This window comes from Rhinopithecus roxellana, chromosome 6 (assembly GCF_007565055.1).
Source record: "Rhinopithecus roxellana isolate Shanxi Qingling chromosome 6, ASM756505v1, whole genome shotgun sequence".
Taxonomy (NCBI): Eukaryota; Metazoa; Chordata; class Mammalia; order Primates; family Cercopithecidae; genus Rhinopithecus; species Rhinopithecus roxellana.
The window spans coordinates 114634657-114650993 of NC_044554.1; the positions used below are offsets into that span (position 1 = coordinate 114634657).

Sequence of the window (16337 nt, forward strand, 5' to 3'; positions counted from 1 at the left end):
AGCTTTGTTAGGCTCTATAGTAAAATAGTGAAATGTTTTTAATACTAATATGCTATAAAGTCTATTTTATATACAAATATACTTAATGTGGTCTATACAAGATGAAAAATTAAAACTATAAGATGCTCACACTGCTAAAGCTGGACAAAAAGAAAGTGCTTGGGGTAAGTTAAAATAAAACACTAATATTGCTAGTTCATTGAATTAAGATGTCCATTGTATTAAAATTTGTGGGCAGAAATTTCCCATGATATTAGACAAATAAAAATCCTCCAGATGACAAATAAATTAATACAAGTTTTCAATATGTAAATGAAAGAACCGAATTATAAAAAGACTATAGTAACTAGATATCAACATTTTTAAACTTAATTCTAAATTTGGGAAAAAATATTTCTTAGTACACCACACCACATCAAATAATTCACTGGTTCGCTAGTAAGGCTCTTTTCTTCTATTTTTGTTCTACTAATTCTTCAGTTCAAAATTCATGGAAAAGAAGAAATGAGAACTAACACTTTCAGAGCTCCTACTAGTTGCTTTATACACGCTTACTGAATCTTTGCAATGTATTAAAAGGTAAATTTGATTACACATAACAAAGTTCACACTCCAAAGAGTGAAATAATTTGCCCGCATGCCAGAATTCACTTTCAATTCAGGTCTGTCAGCCCTCAGGGCCCTGTGCTTTCCACTCCTACCCTTCACCCCCACCTCCCCAGTGACAGAAGTAAGTCACAAAAGACAACATCACATGGAAACGAGGAAGTGGAGGAGAATGCTTAAAACAAACAAGACAAACCTATGATTTTAGTAAAGGACCTAAAGCAAAGGACCTAAAAGCTTCTTTTACTGGATCATGAATTTTCAGTTCCATAAAAACAAGCTCATACTGAGGTCAAATGCCCAGTCCTGTAAGAAATCTGTGGCCGGGCGCGGTGGCTCAAGCCTGTAATCCCAGCACTTTGGGAGGCCGAGACGGGCGGATCACGAGGTCAGGAGATCGAGACCCTCCTGGCTAACATGGTGAAACCCCGTCTCTACTAAAAAATACAAAAAAACTAGCCGGGCGAGGTGGCGGCGCCTGTAGTCCCAGCTACTCGGGAGGCTGAGGCAGGAGAATGGCGGGAACCCGGGAGGCGGAGCTTGCAGTGAGCTGAGATCCGGCCACTGCACTCCAGCCTGGGCGACAGAGCAAGACTCCGTCTCAAAAAAAAAACAAAAATCTGTAATGCAGCAGAACATCTTAGCCAATATTCACTTTCGTTTCATGAAACACTCAAGAACAAACTCCAACGAAGACACAAGAAGAGAAAGATCATTAGGGGTTATCACTTGTTATAGTGAAACATAAAAGACATTAAGGTTTAAAACATAATAAAAAGCAATGCCACATGATAGTTTAGGTAATAGCATCATACTGCTTATGTGGCGAATAATACTTTACACAAAAAGCACTGGAAATTCTAAAACACCACAGGAGATCCTTTATGACAGTGAACAAAATAGGAAAGACATACATGAAAGCTTCCAGCTGCCTGCTCTCACCCCAGACTAGTCCCCCGTTAGCTCCTTTGGGCCCTTCTCTCCCAGCTTTCCACATTTCCTGCAGCTCTCAATACATAATAGCTACTTTGGGTGGGCAGGTATGAGTGCAGACGCATACATACATATTAGCATTTTACTAATATATTTATATATTTTTCCATTGAAAATCAGCAAGTTGGCATTTGGTTTTATGTATCAGCCTCTGTTTAGCTAATAATGTGAGCTGATCACCAAGGGATAAATCACCCTTTTCCCTTTCTATTTGACAATAAAAGTATACTATTCAGCTTTACATGTCTATTAAATACCCATGTATATACTACCCAACTAGAACAAACATTACGATGACCATCCTCCCAACCAAGTCAACCTTCTGCACCAACCTACCCACAGGTAACCACAAAACACTACCATGTTTATCATCTATTTGTGTTTTTTAAAATTGTGGTAAAATACATATAACATAAAATTCACCATCTCAACCATTTTTAAATGCACAGTTCAGTGGCATTACTACATTCACACTGTTACAGTACCATCACCACCATCCATCTCCAGAATTCTTTCCATATTCACCAACTGAAACTCTGTACCCATTAAACAATAACTTCCCCCGCAATACACAATCCCTGGCAACCACTATACTACTTTCTGTTTCTACAAATTTGACGATGCTAGGTATCTCATATAAGAAGAATCATACGGAATTTGTCCTTTTGTGACTGGACTATTTAACTTAGCAAGGTTCATCCACGTTTGTGGCATGTGACATAATTTCCTTCTTTAGAGCGGAATAATACTTCATTGTATGGATATACCACATGTGGTTTACCCATTATTCATCATACACAGTGGGACTGCTTCCACACGTTAGGTATTGTGAATAATGCTGCTATGAACATGGGTGTACATGTATGTGTTGGAGTTCCTGCCTTCAATTCCTTTGGATGCATACCCAGAAGTGGAACTGGTGGATCAGATGGTAATTCTATTTTTAATTTTTTGAGGAATTGCCGTATTGTTTTCTATACCAGCTCTTCCATTTTACACTCCCACCAACAATGCACAATATTTCCAATTCCTCCACATCCTTACCAATGCTTGCTGTTTTCTGGGTTTTGCTAGTAGTCATCTTACTAGCAGGTATGAAGTGGTATCCACTGCAGTTTTTTGTTTGTTTTTAAAACAGGGTCTCACTTTGTCACCCAGGTTGGAGTGTAGTGGTACAATCTTGGCTCCCTGCAACCTCTGCCTCCCCGCCTGAACCTCTGCCTCCCAGGTTCAAGCGATTCTCGTGCCTCAGCTACCCAAGTAGCTGGGATTACAGGCACACACCACCATGCCCAGCTAATTTTTGAATTTTTACTAGAGACAGGGTTTTGCCATATTGGCCAGGCTGGTCTCAAACTCTTGGCCTCAAGTGATCCTCCTGCCTCAGCTTCCCAAAATGGAGGGATTACAGGAATGAGCCACTGGGCCCGGCCTCATTGTAGTTTTGATCTACATTTCCCTAGTGATTAGGGATGTTGATCATCTTTTCATGTGCTTATTGACCATCTGTATATCTTCTTTGGATAGACTTTGGTTGTCTATTCAGTTTGCCTATTTTGTAATATTTGATAGAGTAAGTTCCATCACCTAGTTCTTCAAAATTGCTCTGGCTATTCTTGGCTTTCTGCACTTCCATTAAAATTTTACTACCTGCTTGTCACGTTCTATAAGAAAACTTTGCAGAATTTTTATCAGAATTGCAAAAACTCTAAAAATTATGAACACAGAATATCTATCAATTTATTTAGGTTTTCTTTAACATCTTTCTTGTTTTGAGACAGGGTCTTCCTTTATCACCAAGTGTGAAGTGCAGTGGTATAATCATGGCTCACTGCAGCTTTGAACTCCAGGGCTCAAACAATCCTCCCACCTTAGCCTTCCGAGAAGCTGGGACTATAGGCATGCACCAACCAGGCTCGGGTAATTTTTTTTTAATTTTATTTTATAGAGACGGGACCTCGCTATGTTGCCCAGACTAGTCTCGAACTCCTGGCCTCCTGCGATTCTCCCACCTCGGCCTCCCAAAGTGCTGGGATTATAGGCATGAGTCACTGTGCCCAGCCAACATCTTTCAATAAGATTTTTTGTTTCCATTATTGTTTCCATAAAGGCTTTAAATATCATTTGTTAGATTTATTTCAACATACCTTAGGCTGTTTTGCTATTATAATTAGATTTTCAGTTTGTTGCCGGTATTTATTGATTTTTTAAAAAATATATTAATCCTGTACCCAGTGTCCTTGTTAAATTTTTTTATTTGAATAATCTATTTTTAAATTCAGTTAAGCTTGACTTTCTAGTTTTATTTACCTCTATGCAGGTTCATTAGGACATGTGCAGGGACTGTATGAAAACATTCCTATCCGCTCTAGATACTGCTCTTCTTACCCATAACAGGAAAGAAAGAAGACAGCTCCTTCAATGGTGTAAGAGATCAGGCCATGTCAGCTCATCAACTTCATCATCAAAGTCTATGTGTAGAATCTGCTTCAGAAATGAAAGTCTTTTTTTGTCAGTTAATACCTTCGTAATAATCACTCTTCCTGTTGTATTTTGTTTACTTTTTGTTATTTTGTTTTTTTTTTTTTTTTTTTTACAGTATCACACTATAATAGCAGCTTGCTTCTATAAGTGGTAACCAGCTCTGCATGGTGTAGAATGACTCAGCAGCATGTACTTCTGGCAATACTGAGGACCAGATATCCTTAAGTTTTTCTGTTAAAGAAAATCCCCTAGATAATATATTAAAAGTCTCCTTGAAATCTTTTTTGCCTACCAACTCTGAGAAATACACTGAGTTTGGGGCCTCTCATGGCGTTGGCTTTTCTCAAATGTTTATTCGTCTTTGAATTCTCTGTTCATCTCCGTATTTAAGAATTCTTGTCCTGCTTGTTCTCCTTATCATCTCCTGCCTCTGATGATACTGAATTTAGTGAATGGATCTAGAGAGTGGATGGAGGCGGGCAGGACTAATTCTGGGGGGCGTCTTGTACATTGGTGGACCTTTATAAGCATTAACCTGAACTCTCACATCACCAGTACCCACATTCACTACTCCAGCCCAAAGCCAATGCTACCGCTGCCTGCTGACTGCAGCTCTTTTCTCAGCACCCTGCTTCTGTCTGTCCCTAATGTCCTTCAGTAGCAGAGTCACATGGTTTTAATTCTGTTAAAGTCAGGTCAAAGGAGAACCTGAGGAGTACAGATAATCAGAAATCCTAAAATCGATTTGCGAAACTGCGTAATATCCTATGGAAAAATAAAATGAAACGTTGGGGTTATCTTTTATAAAGGGGAAAGTCAATTGGCTCTCTATTAGATAAAATCCACTTGCATTGCTCTCTACTTCCTCCAAGGTAACTCTAACTCTACAGAGAGGTAAAAGGGCCCAGGCAGTGGAAAGTCAGTCAAACGCACATACCCCTCTAGGACCCGGTAATCCCCAGGATCTACCACACAATGCCCAGGACTCCACTAACAGACACCTGCATCTCTTTTGCCCATTTCCAAGTCTTGGACAATTTTTCCTGACACCAGAAAAATGTATATACACAAGATGAACTGTTAAAGTAAGAAGGACATAAAATATAAGTACACACTAATTATAGTAAAACAATAATCCAAGTACAAATGTTGACAGGTACTTTGGAATGATACAAAATATGATTTGGGGCCAGGTGCAGTGGTATGCGCCTGTAATCCCAGCTACTCGGGAGGCTGATGCGGGAGAATCACTTGAACCCAGGAGGCAGAGGCTAGAGTGAGCCAAGATCACGCCACTGCACTCCAGCCTGGCAGAGAGGGCAAGACCCTGTCTCAAAAAACATAAAAACAAAAACAAACAAACAAAAAAAACCTAAAATATGATTTGGGGTTAACTGGCATTCTATAAAATTGTAAAAATTAGAATATTAATGAAAACCCAACAGAAAGCAAGATAAACAGGAAAATTAATTAAAACCATCAGTGTAATATGCTTCATGCAAGCCACGTAAGACACAGGAGAGGTAAACACTGAGAATCCTGACATACGGATGTATTCAGCAGTGGCTCGCAAACTTATAGGAATCATCTTGCAACCTTGAGAAGGAGTTTCTGAGCACTACCTTGGAAAAAATCTCCTTAAACAGAACCTTAGGGTTGGGAGAGACTAAAACAACTACAAAGCTTTGCTCTGTTTGCTACAGAGCAAAGGACAGAAGAAAGGACCTGGGCTCCATATCTCTAGAATAAAGCTGAGCAGATTCAAGCAGAGACAATGAATCTTCCCAGAGGTGGAAACAAGGCCAGAGAATGCAAAGTTAACACAGAACTTAATTACTATGTTCCAGATAAAAGGTCAGTAAAGCAAACAGGTAGAAGAGGAGTCATGAGTTCAAGATGATGGGTCACGCACACACTTTTTACCATAAAAGATGGGAGAAATATACAATAAATCACCAATCTACATGTCCCTAACACTAGCAATAGTATGTGGCATGCAATAAGCCATCAAAAAATACTAACTGAATGATTTAATTACGCCAGAGGACAGAAGCACCACCAGCAGACTAGTGACATTGAGAAGTTCCTAAAAGACAGCAAATAGATGGGATCAAATCTAAGGGAAAATGTCCAGGGAAAGGTATAGATGGGAGGCAGGGAGGGAAGGTGGGAGGGAGGGAAGGAGGGAGGCTGCGAAGGAGGGAGAGAAGGAGGCAGGCCAGGAAGGAAGGAAGGAAGGAAGGAAGGAAGGAAGGAGGGAGGGAGGGGAGGGAAAAAAGAAGAAAAGGGTTAGTTAGCAGTGATGCCCAGTGCTACAAGCTTATAGTCAAAAAGCTCAAAACTACGTCTAATTATAGGTAAGAATTTAATGTTAAGAAATAATAGGTAAGGGTAACATTATTGTATAAATTGTTCTAGAATAACTGAATAGTAATACAGAGAGAAAATAACTTAGATTTTCTCTTTTTAACCACCTCACAAAATTAGCTACAAATAGATGAAAATATTAGATCTTTGCAAAACTCAAGGACAAAGTAGCCAAAATAGAATGGACTACATTATTCACCCCAGCTTTGAAGGAATGGTAACACTTGAAGAGCGAAACCAACTATCAAATTACTAAGAAAGAGTTTAGTTTAAGTGTAAATATGTAGAAAAGCTAGCAGAAAACAAAATCAGGTTTTGTTTGGGCCTGCTTATATAATATTTGTTAATAAGTCCTGAGTTTTCTCACACAATTAAAGAAAACTAAACAGCATGTGACATGGTTAAATAGGAGCAAGTCAAATATATATATTATGAATCTTAAATTATAATACATCAACTTTCTAAAACCAGCCTTAATTATATCTTTATATATACCCCCTGCTAATCAAAATTTACCATATATATAGTTGATTAAAATGATTAAATTATGCATAACATTTTTAATCAACTTTAATGTTATTTTCTTGGTTTAGGATTTTCCAACAATACAGGTATCTATAGTAACATAGAGCCGCAAACTCTTGGGAAGTCAACACCTGCGGATGAGCTCGTAGGGGAGACTTTCTTCTGCCCAGAGCTAAGGCTGACAGTCGTCCTCTGTCAATGGGCAAGGTGTGTGCATGCTTTAAAATCCGCTCTTTGCCTGAGCACTTCTTACTGGACCTCAGTTCTGACTCCTGGTCTCTGTGTGCCTCTAACCTCATTTTTTCCAAACTAAAGGTCCCATGTTACTTGGTGACCACCCTCCCTTCCCTGCTGAGGAAACCATGGCTTGGTTTATTCACTTATTCTTGGGGTTTTGTTGTTCCTGTTTGTTGCTCTTCAAATACTCAGAGATTTTTCTGGCTTTCTTGAGAACTTATCTATGTACTTAATAAGACAGGCTGCTTGTTACATAGTTATATTTTTGACAAGGTCCTATTTAAACAATAGGATGTGCTGTTTAACTTCCTTTAAACCAACTATGTTAAAAAAAAAAAAAAACTCATGGGGTGACAATAAACATTATATAATCAGGCTCAAATAAAGCCTGATGTAGAAAATACACAGACTAAAATTTCTCTTTGCATGACAACTTACAATATTTTTGAAACTGTATCTGTTGAACTTCTAAAACCCTGATTTATTTTTTATATTTTCATGTTATTTCTACATGCTGAAATAAGAAAACATTTCAAGGAGTTATTTCCCAATAAGTGATAAATATTTCTCAGTATGTAACATTCCATGTCTAAGTTGTCTATTTTCAATAAATAAAGTCAAAGTAGATATAACTGGATCTTTCTTTTCTTTTATTTTTTTAGAGATGGAGTCTCGCTCTCTCTCCCAGGCTGGAGCGCAATAGCGCAATCTTGGCTCACTGCAACCTCCACCACCCAGGTTCAAGTGATTCTCCTGCCTCAGCCTCCTGAGTAGCTGGGATTACAGATGCCTGCCACCACACCCGGCTAATTTTTGTATATTTAGTAGAGACAGTGTTTCACCATGTTGCCCACGCTGGTCTCAAACTGACCTCAGGTAATTCACCTGCCTTGGCCCCTGTGAAGTGCTGGGATTATAGGTGTGAGCCACCACATCTGGCCTAGTACTCCATTCTCTCTGTGTGGCATTAATTTTAAGGTTTTAGGGCCATCCTGATGTGCCATACAAAAGTTTTCAGAAGGCCGGGTATAGTAGCTCAAGCCTGTAATCCCAGTACTTTGGGAAGTCAAGGTGGGCGGACTGCTTGAGGCCAAGAGTTGGAGACCAGCCTAAGCAACATAGCAAAACCCCATTTCTTTAAAAAAAAAAAAAAAAAAAAAAAAATTTGATCAGCCAAATACAGGATCTAGTGAAGATTAACATGGACAGACCTTTACTATCTGTATTGTTACTAGTAGTATGCTCTTCATTACCTCGTATTTAAACATCAGTGTACCTTTTATTTATGATATTTAACCAATTATCCATTAGAGGCATTAGTTAAGCAATCTGTGACTAGGAATTTTTTAAAATAGAAAACAGCTCAAAACCATGCCTACGGCTTGTCCGGTTCAGCTGAGTCAAGCACTGAAATCATGGGCATGCTCCCCTGACCTCTATTAATACCTGGCGTACTCACCAAACCCCACATTCACAGGCTCTCAACATATCTTGTTTTAAAGAAAAAAATATAAAATACTCATAAATATATAATATTTTTATTTTAACAAATAAGAAATAGTATGAGGTATCTTTACAGAATGAAACTGCAGAAACCCTTCTGTAATTTCTAGGAGATCTGAGAATCACTTGGTATAAATTGGCTGGGTGTGGTGGCTCACGCCTGTAATCCCAGCACTTTGGGTGGCCAAGGCAGGCAGATCACCTGAGGTCAGGAGTTCGAGGGCAGCTTGGCCAAAATGGTGACACCCTGTCTCTACTAAAAATACAAAAATTAGCCAGGTGTGGTGGCAGGCGCCTGTAATCCCAGCTACTTGGGAGGCTGAGACAGGAGAATCACTTGAACCAGGGAGAGGGAGGTGCAGGGAGCCAAGATCTTGCCATTGCACTCCAGCCTGGGCGACAGAGCAAGACTCCATCTCTAAAAATAAATAAATAAATAAATCTAGTATTATAAAACAACTTAAAACTTCTTCCTCTGTGCTACAAATAGAAGAAAAAGTTTTCCATAAAACTGATCATTTCAACATACTGAATCCTAACTTTGTCTACCGTTAGTGTGTCCTCATTTTTTCAGTTTTTGCCTGCTGATCTCATTTTTAATCCCTAAAAGAAGATACATTCACATATATATTTTTTAATGTTTCGGTTGCTTTAGAATTCAATCACTTCAGAACAATACAACCTTGTCTTTCTAGATGAGAATTTCCTTTAACGGAAAATGTGCAAACCAATAAATATTTAAGTCGTATCATGTTAGTGACTTAAGTTTTAAAGAAAAGTAGATTTATCACAGGCTAAAATATTACCTAATGTCAAACTATCAAACAATCTTACTGCCTTCGATGTATACAAATACACAACTTCTATATTAAATGACAAATAAATGAACCGTAAATTAATGTACCAAGGTTCAGCTATATATTGGCAAACATTTCATAGATCAAAGATTAACATTGTGACCTGCTGAATAAATGATTTTATAGATGAATAAATATGAGCTTAAGGGCCAAATAAATCTAAGATGGTAACGATTCAACCTCTAGTCTCTCTGGTGAGCTGTTGTCCTGCAGGTCTGTGGTAACCTAATGACTTAAGAAGCTCTCTAGTAGCACTAAACCTGACATCTAATTTTACTTTCAAATACAGTTTATTCCAACCAAAGGTGGGTAGTTTTCTATTCCCCGCAAAAACTTTTAGAAAAGATACCCTAAATAACAATGACGATTTCTATAAAATTGTTTCATGAGTATTGGAAGTATTACGACCAGTTTAATTTCAAGTATAATTACTTTAAAATCTGTACTTGGTGACTTTCTATATCCTCTCTGCCAAAGCTTTTCTTCATTTAACAGAGACCTAAACTATCAAACATTATGGGACATTAGTTAGTAATTTAATCATCATATAAAAGGGTTTGAAGTTTAGTTATCTATTAAACATAATACCTATTTTTTACAAGCTATACAGTTCTAAAACAGATCCTATTTCAAAAAAAATAAAAGTTGAATATGTCAATACCAATGTAATTTCTCATGTCACTTTGCTGTTAGATATAAAAAGTAATCCTACACAAGTTTTCCTGATGTTTCATCATCAGCTTCAACCTAGTTGGTACATTTAAGCACCTAATAATAACTGCTACTTAAAATGTGTCTTGGGTACTTTACCAACCTTTTAGGTGAGGCTACTAAATCCCTCAGCAACCCCGGTAGACAGACACTGTTAGACTCATTTTATAAATGTGGACACAATGAAATATGCCCTAAGTTACAGTCAGTAAGAAGAGTGAAGATTGAAGTCCAGGTATTCTGAATTCCAAAGTTCATATTTTTTGCCACTGTTATGCAAATAAAGAGATAATCTAGCCTTTAAATACAGAAATTTATCATTTTTGTGATAATGAAAGGCAAAGATGAACGTACAATGTAAGGGTTCAATTCAAAGTGTACCATCACAATGTATATGGAAACTGAGTGATATCTTTAAAAAACCTGTTACTTAACAATCACAGATACTATGATTAAAGCCGTAACTTAGTGCCCTGCTAGATCCAACTGTATTAAGAACAGTGACAAAATTAATGTCATTTCCTGAACTAAATGATTTTCAATTCAAAATTTTTATAAACGCAAACGATTTTTAAATGAAATCAATGTATTTACTCCTTTCCTCAAAATAACACTTTCCTATTTCTTTCTGAGTTCCCACATGCCCAGAGGTGATGTTTCAAATGCTCACTTTACATGGTTGTGACCACACCTTTACAGTAGAACAATTCCAACAGGAAGCTTAAGTATCACAGCATTATCAGAAGAGAGTATTTTCCAAGTAATCATTCTGATCCATAACCATTTCTAAGGTAAGATCTAGTGCTCTCAATTGGGGGACGGTAGAGGATTTCTATCAATACAATGCTCTATGATTTCTTTTCTTGAAGGTGTTGGGAAAATCAAATTAACACATAACAATGGTTAGTGAGATATGGCTTCATTTTCTGTAATAAACACTAAGATCAAAACATGACCCAAGTTAAATTTCCTTGCAGGGTTCCCAGCAGGGGCTTCCCTTTTGTCTGTGATTTCCTCTCACCCACCAGAACCAGGCCAAATATGCGCATGTGCCACTAACACTAAGCAGCACTTCCTTAATCACTCATTTCCAACAATTTATGGATCATCAGTGGCAAAAAACGAGCAAAAATAATGAAAGAATGCAATGAAAGCTCGTGGAGACAGAGGCTGGACTTCCTACTCACTCTGTGTCTCTTTAGGATGGAGGCCTGATACAAATTAGCCACTGGGGGGAAAAAGTCATCTGGTCATAAAATACAGTACAAGGTCACTTTTATGTAAGTTTGCCAAAAGGGACATAAACCAGGACAATTTCAAACTGTGACACAGGATAGAAACATATTAAAAAAATCTTTGTTCCTCCTCTATTGTGCTGTCATGTTGCTCAGCTTTATAGACATTCCAAGCACCAGCACAGAACTCTTCGCTTCCACCTGGTCAGTCCAATTAATTAAGAAAGGAAGTTACCTAAAATTTTGTACTTTTTGCTTTTATTATCAAGCACTTTGTTTGAAGTTACAGGAGTTAACCTCTTAATCCTACAGACCGTGTGCTATGCTCTGGCCATTCGGGGATGTCTGGATGGTTTGGATAATTGGTCAGGATGTTGCTTATGTTACATTTTATGCTATGACTTCAAATCAAAGATAGGCATTAAAGTGAAGTACGATAGAAATTTACTCCCAGAAAAATCTTGGGTTTATGAATTAATCTGTCCTAAAATTTACATAACAATCATATAGAGATATTTTCTCCCACTTTCATTAAGTCATTGAATTTTTTTCCTCCTAGCATGTTAATTCAAAATAAGATGCTAAGATATAACGTGAAACAAATATATTCCTAACTACCATATAAACACTGGCCAGAGGTTATACCTCCAAGAGTTCATCACAAAATCAGAAAATATCTCTGATATTAATCCAGACAACCTGGAGGTCTTTCCTGGAGTGGAGGAGGGAGACAAATCATACAGTCAATCTGAGGTATGATAAGTACAGCAGTAATGTCTGCCCTAAGATGTTCCCTGAGCCCTAAGATCCACGTACTGCAGAAAAAGTAGGTTTACTACAAAACAAAACAAAAATCACCAAACGGAACCTTTTTATCAGAGTTGAAAAATTAAGATGTAAACAGAGTCACTTTCAAATACCTATGAACATACCTAAAGCTCAATACAATACACATACGTGACAGCAAAACAATCTACATTTGGTGAACATTTAACTGCTAACAATAAGTCTCAATTCCAAGATAAAAGTTAGCTGCTTATTAAAAAAAGTTTTACTTTATCAAAACCATTTCTACCCGTTTACACTTGAGAATTATAAAGTAAGGGAATAGCAAGGAGATGGTCCTAATAAAATAGAAACACACACCGCCGCCACCGTAAGAAGAGAGAAGCAAAGCTATTTAAGGCCCTTAAAAGGACATAGTCAACCCCCCAGGCCTAATATGTCCTGTTTGAATTAACATAGTGGTTTAATTAAAAACTAAGCAGAGAATTCTGCTTAATTTGATTTTCAATTCAAGCTCTGCATCCGCCCATGGCCAGTGGCCAATTTCCGCATCTCGGCACAATATGCAAGAAGCTGTTTGAACATCGATTGCCCAGGGGAATCCATGGGAGTAGAGTGGGGCCATATGCCATTTAGGGATACACCAGACTTAGACACAGTAAAACAGCACCAGGAGGGTGGCCACAGGGAAAAGAAAAAAAAAAAGAGGAAATTTTACTTAACCATATTACAAGTTTGTCATTGCTCAAATTAGTGTGCTGAATCTACCAATTACAAAGGTTTCTAGCCTCTCTTCAGGATCACTTCAGAAACTACATGCGTCAAATGTAATCAATGAGCAAGCGGTTTTAAAGGAATATACATAAATATACATACTTATTAGCCAAATATGTTAAACATTTGAATGACTGTGATCAATCATATTAATTTCAATAAAGCAGCAAAATTAATTCTAGTAAGTACTGTGTAAAGAACCATGTATCTTAAAAAATGTTATTTAGAACTTACACAGGTAATTAACAAATGATTCTAGACTACAGAAATAAACAACATGAACGGGCTCAAATGTATACTTAACACATTTAGACTTGACACAATATTAATAACCTTTCCAACTTTCATGTGACTGATTTTAAAACTGAGAAATATGAGTATTTTAAAATGACAGGCCTTGATTACCTTAATTTTAAAACTTTCTAAACGTTTCTACTAGGATCTAGAACACATCTTATCTTCAAACAACTTTGTTTCAAAGTATGCTACCCGTAATGCTCAAGCTGTTATTCTACTTCAGTACATGCCATTTCAAAATGGGAAACATATTTTAAAACTACCTGAGATAATAATCTGTGAGTAATAAAAGATGACTGTACTATATTCAGTTGCTTGCTTTCTGAGGCCCATATTTTACAGAATACTTAGTGATAATAAGTATTCTAGAATACTTATTATTCTAGAATACTAAGTGAAGTCCTGGGCTATGTGCATTACATAAATAATCACATCTCATTTAATCACCAAAATAATACAATAAAGTAAATATAATTATTACACCTGTTTTTACAGAAAGCAACCCTGAGGTTTAGATGAAGTCACCTGCCCAGGCAGTCTGACTGATGCCAAATTTTCTCAGGGTTGTAGCTTCACCATCTTCCACTGGTCTCTCTTCCTCAATACAGTCAGACTCTCCAACTTTAAAATTATTCTTCCTCCCCTACCTTCAAGCGACAATCCCATCTCCCTCCTTCCTTTAATGGCATTAACCACCAAATTCTTTAATTTGGTTTTCTGCAGCACCTATTACAACTTCCCAAGTCAGACAAATGGCAGTCATCCAGTGCTCCACCTCGCTGCTCTCTTTTTAAGTCTTCTGCTGTGTTTGGGAATTAATTGGATTCGTAGTTGCCTGTATCCTACAGTCATTCAATATTTCAGTCCCATTTGAGGTCATGAAACACAGCTGGTGACCCTCAAGGTGATTTTTAGGCAACTAACATGGTCAAGGATGTGCTAAGAAAAGAGTATTAATCATGTATAAAAAGACTAATTTTTTTTTTAAATAGAGGAAATAAGTGCTGTACAATCGTAGGTGTGAAATATCTCTAATTACCTTCTAGGATCCCTCCTCACTGACTCTCCCTTTAACCTTAAGTCTATAAGGGGGAACAGGAGAAAAGTGACATGTCACTAGGATTTTTTGTCATTTTTTCTTTTTTAATTCTGGAGATCGTTGCTAATTCTTCAAACAGATTTAGCCAAGTCCCTTTCCTAGTTGGTTAATTCACAAGAAGGGAAGAAAATAACTTGGAGGCAGAGTTTGTCCATATTATGCCCTGTTATCGTAAATAACAATCTATTCAACTAGATTTTTATAAAAGTATAAATTAGGTAGATAGATACTGCTTGTAATGTCAAATACGAAAACATAGTTCACACCGAGCTTTATCATTTGCTTTTTGTATGTGGTACTATTACACAAGAGGTGGTGTCCGGAAGAGGGAAGAACTTCGCTTATTGAAAGCAAACGTCGGCAGGCAACGTCACAGTCAGGTGCAGGACTGATTCGGCGCCGTGATCTACACAACAGTGCTCTGCACTGTGTGGGGCATGTACTCCTTTGTACTCCTTTCCTTTGTGACTTGCACAAAGTCTAAAATGCATATTTATCTCTAAATATACTCAAATGGTAGGTGAAAAAAATTATTTTCAAAAATCCTATTCTGGCTTCTCTGTTGCCTACAACATAAAACTCAAATGACCAGACAGAGGACTCCAGGCCTCCAGAATTCAACCCTGGCAAGCGTCTTGTGCACCCTCATCTCTCACCATTCTCCAGTATCTAAGTACCGGTCATTCCCTCCATTCTGTCAGAGCTCTGGGCCTTTGCCCAAGCCTAGAATGCCACACTCTAGCAAACCCCTGCTCATCCTTCAAGTACCAGCCCAAGTCCAGGTTGACTTCCCCTGTGAAGCCTGCTCAATTCCCCAGGAAAATCAAGATATCCGTTCCTTTCAGGGTTTCCCATAGGACTTCATTATACAAAAGGGCTTCAAACTGCATCTTATTTGTTTGCATCTGTCATTTCCCCCACTGTCCCACCCTTGAAGGCAGGAGCCCCATCTTTTCATCTGTGTCCCCAGCAAGCTCCTATAAATAGCATAATAACTGCTACTTAAGGAACTGGTTAATAAAACTCTGAATTCTCGATAAAATTCATTCTCTGTTGAATGAATGAATATCCATCAAAGCATCAAAAGTTATGGTTCCAGAATTCTACAGAAATTGCCTTCTCAAGAGTCTACAATGGCCTCCTTTCTTCTTGTTCATTCTTGGTTTCTGTTTGTTTCTGAGACAGGCTGGAGTGCAGTGACATGATCACAGCTCACACCGCAGCTTCAACCTACAGGCTCAAGCAATCCTCCCACCTTAGCCTCCCGAGGAGCTGGGACCACAGGTACCCATCACCACACCCAGTTAATTTTCTTATTTTTAGTACAGACAGGGTCGCACTATGTTGCCCAAACTGGTCTCGAAGTACTGGCCTCAAGCGACCCTCCTGCCTCAGCCTCCCAAAGTGCTGGGATTATAGGTGTGAGCCACTGCACCCAGACCTTGACTAAATTTTAATTGCCAGTCTTAAGAATACATCACGATTTTTTAAATTCCAGTATATAAAAGCCAGTTTTCTTAATGTCAGGTTTGACTGCCAGAGTCGTTCCCTCTGATCCTTGTACATTTACTAAACATGAAATCAGCTGTCAGTTTTCAGCTGCAGACTGTTAACGTATGGAATAACAGCTAGACAACAGAAAGGGGAGCCCATGGAAATAACACTTTACTGTCACCTAAATAAGATACCCTAAGGAAAGAATAAAAGCTCTTATGTCAGGTTTATCCATTACACTAAATGTATGCATACTGTAAAAGTACTCCCAGGTCTAAAAGATGTCTCTCTCTCATGGACATGCACAATAATTCATTATGTAGAATCACTGTTACTGTTAACAACGTGTTGTTAATATTATTATTCATT

At 37.9% G+C, this 16337-nt stretch overlaps 1 protein-coding gene across 10 annotated transcripts in view; it reads right to left on the reverse strand.

Moving 5' to 3' along the window:
• Positions 1 to 16337, reverse strand: part of LMBR1 (limb development membrane protein 1) — a 218309-nt gene that overhangs the window by 111042 nt on the left and 90930 nt on the right. The gene's annotated exons all lie outside the window — the stretch shown is intronic.